The sequence below is a fragment of the Pantherophis guttatus genome, chromosome 2 (genome assembly GCF_059756535.1).
Source record: "Pantherophis guttatus breed Tessera chromosome 2, ASM5975653v1, whole genome shotgun sequence".
NCBI classification, from domain to species: Eukaryota; Metazoa; Chordata; class Lepidosauria; order Squamata; family Colubridae; genus Pantherophis; species Pantherophis guttatus.
In genome coordinates this window covers 259508476-259513748 of record NC_142064.1, presented here as the reverse complement: position 1 = coordinate 259513748, position 5273 = coordinate 259508476, and positions in this window count along the sequence as shown.

Below are 5273 nucleotides of genomic sequence, written 5' to 3'. Positions count from 1 at the left end.
CTTAACTTACGACCACAAATGAGCCCAAAATTTTTGTTGCCAAGGGAGAAATTTATTAACTGAGTTTTGCCCCATTTTACGACTTTTCTTAACACATTTGTTAAATGAGTCTCTGCAGTTGTAACACCATCGTTAAGTGAATCTGGTTTCCCATTGAATCTGCTTGTCAGGTCGCAAAAGGTGATCATATGACACTGGGACACTGCAACCATCATAAATATGAGTCAATTGACAAGCATCTGAATTTTATTCACGTGACCATGGGGATGCTGCAACGGTCATAAGTGTGAAAAATGGTTATAAGTCACTTATTTTTATTTATTTATTTTATTTTAATTTGATTTATATGCCGCCCTTCTCCGGAGACTCAGGGCGGCTTACAATGTGTTAAGCAATAGCCTTCATACTTTTGTATATTTATACAAAGTCAGCTTATTGCCCCCACAAACTGGGTCCTCACCATATAAATGCTGGGATCATGTATTTGTGCCCCTGTATTTGTGTATCTGATGCAAGTACAGGCAAGTCTTCGACTTATGACCACAATTGAGCCCAAAATTTCTATTGCTAAGAGAGACGGTTGTTAAATGAGTTTTGCCCTATTTTATGATCTTCCTTGCCGCAGCTATTAAGTGCATCACTGCAGTTGTGTTAGTAACATGGAAGTTGTTAGTAACATGGAACACTGCAATCATCATAAATATGAGCCAGTTGCCAAGTATCCGAATTTTGATCAGCTGACCATGGGGATGTTGCAAACAGGGTGTAAGGGTGAAAAATGGTCATAAGTCACTTTTTTCAGTGCCGTTGTAACTTCAAAAGGTCACTGTGAACTGTTGTAAATTGAGGACTTTTTGTTGTTAGTTGCGAAGTTGTGTCCGACCCATCGCGACCCCATGGACAACGTTCCTCCAGGCCTTCCTGTCCTCTACCATCCCCCGGAGTCCAATTAAGCTCACACCGACTGCTTCAGTGACTCCATCCAGCCACCTCATTCTCTGTCGTCCCCTTCTTTTTTTGCCCTCAATCGTTCCCAGCATTAGGCTCTTCTCCAGTGAGTCCTTCCTTCTTCTTTTTTTTTATATATATAATTTTTATTAATATATTCTATACACTAATACACAAATAAAATATACAATCCTGCCACCATGGTATAATATGATTATATTGTCCATAAGTATAAAATCAGTCCTTCCTTCTCATTAGGTGGCCAAAGTATTTTCATTTTCAGGATTGGGCCTTCTAAGTTTAGGACTACCTGTACCCTATTAGAGAATTCTCGACTTTTGCTTCTGGTCAGAACTGGAAGTATTCAAACTTGAGACAATTTCCCACCTGCCTTCTCCTATCTGGCCTCTGGAGAGCGCAAAGGCTTCACCCCAATTTTTCTCCTCTCATATAGCCCAGTTTATACAGCCAGGTTGCCTTCCACCCTTGTCCCATCAGCTGGCCTGAAATGCCCTGAAACTTGCTATCCCATTTTCTGTGCAATTACCAGCCTTGCAAAGTAATCCAGACAAGAAACACACCCGAGAATTACCAGCTTTATCCCTATTCTAAAGTTACATGAGCAGAATCTTTGCAAATCTGAAAGTAACCCCTCCCTGCCCTCATTTTTACTATCCCCAAAACTAAGGAGGGTCTTTCAACCAACCCTCCTTCTTTGGACTCGAATTTTATTCATCATAATCTTGTCTAGGCTGCAGATCTTCCTCCTATCTACAAGGTCATTCCCACAGACCATTACATCAATTCACCCACTGCTCCTTTAGTTGGCTTTACACAGGATGGGAACTGGGATGCCTGTGTGGGCAGGGCCGGATTTAGATGAAAAGAGGCCCTAGGCTATTCCATTTATGAGGCCCTTTCACCTATAGTGAAAGTGTAATTTTAATTTTGCTAACAATTTGAATGTAGGCCCCTCTTGATCTTGAGGCCCTAGGCTGAAGCCTAGTTAGCCTATAGGAAAATCCGGCCTTGTGTGTGGGGATGAAAATGTCCGAACAGCGATCTAGATCACGGGTGTCAAACTCGCCGTGTCACGTTGCCGTCATGTGACTTTTCACGACATTTTTCACATTCACGGAGCTTGGGTGGGCGTGGCCTGCGCATGACGCATCAGCCCGCAGGCCACCAGTTTGACACGCCTGAATTAGATTCTACTCTTTGCTTAGCCACAGAAACCTAACCACAGTTTGCTTAGTCAGAGACTCTAGAAACTGGAGTAAGGAGAAGCGCAACGAAAATGACTGGGGAATGGAGGCTAAAACATATGAAGAATGGTTTCTGAAATTGAGTATGTCTATTTTAATGAAGGACTAGTGGTTACATGATAGCAGTGTTCCGGTATCTCAGGGGCTGCCACAAAGAAGAGGGAGTCAAGTTATTCTCCAAAGCACCTGAAGGCAGAACAAGAAACAATGGATGGAAACTAATCAAGGATAGAAGCAACTTAGAATAGAGGAGAAATTTCCTGACAGAACAATTAATCAGTGGAACAATTTGCCTCCAGAAGATGCGAATGCTCTAACACTGGAAGTTTTCAAGAAGAGATTGGACAACCATTTCTCTGAAATGGTATAGGGCCGTGATGGCAAACCTATGGCACAGGTGGCACACAGAGCCCTCTCTGCGGGCACGTGAACCGTCACCCAGCTCAGCTCTACCGCGCATGTGCGCGCATCTCCCACCGATTTTCAGGTCTCTGGCGCAGGGGTGGGTGCATGCGGGAGATGTGCATGCATGCATGGGGGGGTCTTGCGTGCATGCGTGGGGAGTGCGGGGGAGCAGTTTCCCCCTGTGCCAAAACAGGCCGCAGGGGAGGCAGTGCCCCCCCTCACAGCCCGTTTTTGGTCCCAGGAGGCTTCAGGGCGGCCTGCTAGGCCCAAAATGGGCCATGGGGGGCGTCACACGTGCATGCGTGGGGGGAGCACATGGGGAGCGCAGGAGGGTTGCACGCATGCGCAGAAGGCCATCTGCATGCATGGAAGATGCGCACGCACATTTTCGGTGCTGGGCGAACCGGTTGTTGATTCATGGGCTGCCAACCTCTGCTTGAGTTAATTATAAAAATAATAAAGGCCGGATATACCTGGGGACAGAAAAATAGAAGAGAAAGAACTGGAGAAAGCCCCGATATATAAAAACCTTGCAATTAGAAGTAGAACAACTGTGGCAAAAGAAAGCAAATCTAGTACCATTAGTGATAGGCGCCTTAGGTGCAATCCCAAAACATCGGGATCACCCCATGAACACCATCGGCGCTGACAAAATTCCCATCAGCCAATTGCAAAAGGCAGCGTTACTTGCAACAGCTTCCATCCTTGATATCACATTTAATACCATCTCAAACCTCAACATCTGTCTATCCCAGGACTCGATAGGTGGATGAAAATGCCAAATCCAGTCTGAACATATGGCTGTGTGACCAACCATAAAGAGCAGGAGAGTCAGGATTAAGTCCACTCTGAATCACAGTGGATCAGTTCCTTCCTCTCTGCCACGAAGCCATGGGGGTGTTGCACAACCAAGGTACTGAACCAGGAGTGGAGAGGCCAAATTTCACTCCCTCTTCCGCCACAGAAGTTCTCTGGGTGACTTTGGGCCAGTCCCTGCCTTTCAGCCCCAAACCCAAGATAGGTTAGTTAGTGGTTAGGATACTGGACTAGGGGCAGAGAGACCTACGTTCAAATCCACCCCGTAGCCACAGAAGCTTCTGGAAGACTTTGAACCAGTCCCTCTCATTTGTAACTCATTTCTCCTCACAGGATTAACAGAATACAGGTAGTCCTTGATTTACGACCATAATTGAACCAACATTTTTGTTGCTACATGAGACACTGGTTAAGTGAGTTTTGCCCCGTTTTAGGCCATTTCATGCCACATTTGTTAAGGGAATCCCTGCAGTTCTTAAGTTAGTAACATGGTTGTTAAGTGAACCTAGCTTCCCCCATTGATTTTGCTTGTCAGAAGGCCGCAAAAGGGGATCACATGCTCCCGGGACACTGCATCCGTCATAAATGTGAGTCAGCCACCGCTGGAGAAGTGGCAGCGGTCGTAAGCATAAAAAATGGTCATAAGTCACTTTTTTCACTGTAACTTTGAACGGTCACTAAATGAACTGTTGTATGTTGAGGACTACCTGTAACAGAGTTGGAAAGGCCAATCCTCTGCTCAAGCAGGAGACCCTAGACCAGTGATGGCTAACCTTTTTGCCGTCACGTGCCAAAAGTGGGGGGAGCACGGGGAGGTCACCCACATGCGTGCCCACACCCATAATTCAATGCACCCCGTGTATGCGCACACGCCCCCCCGCTTTTAACACGCAATGGCATGGTGGGCCAGGTAGGCCCGTTTTTCACCCTCCCCAGGCTCCAGAGGCTTTCTAGGAGCCTGGGGAGGGTGAAAACAGCCTTCCCCACTCTCCACCTCCCCGGAGGCTCTCTGGAGGCTGGACACAGCCCATTTCCCAACTTCCGGTGGGACTGGAAGGCCCAAAAATCAGCTGGCCAGAGCACTCATGCGCGCTGGAGCTGAGCTACGGCAATGCTCGTGTGCACACTGATATGGCTCCGTGTGCCACCTGTGGCACCCGTGCCATAGATTTGCCATCACGGCCCTAGACCATTCCGGACAAATTACTGTCCAATCTTTTCTTTCAAAAGAAAATAAAAATTGAAAGGAGGAATATCAATCCTAAGTAATATAAGAGGTATCAATCCTAGAATCAGTCTAACAATAACTCTGCTCCAAGTTATTTTGCTTGTGAATTTAGAGCTGGGGGAAGAGGGCAAAGTCAAAAAGGCTAATTTCTCCCAGTTATTACCCTCCCCATTTGGGGTGAGATTTCTTTTAATGAAATAAACAAGTATAAAGGGAGACCTTTGTCCACTGCCTCTCCCTCTTATGTTTAATCATTAAAATGCAGCCAAATTAGCAGAGCAGCCACAGACAGCCTTTCCCCAACCGGATGCCCAATGGATGCAAATCCAAGAAGTGTAGTGTTATAGTTCCCATAATCTTCAACCCTTGCGGCCATAAGGTGTTTCATGCTCTCTTGGTTTTGTCCTCAGATACCCTGGAGCTGTAATAATAACAACAGAATAACAGAGTTTCCTGCAACTTCCAAAGGCAAGCTGTTCCATTGGCTGCTTGTTCTGTCAGAAAATCTCTGCTTATTTCCAGGTTGAATCTCTCCTTGATCAGTTTATAGTCACCACACTATAAAAAAGATGTTGAGACTTTAGAAAGAATGCAGAGAAGAGCAACCAGGA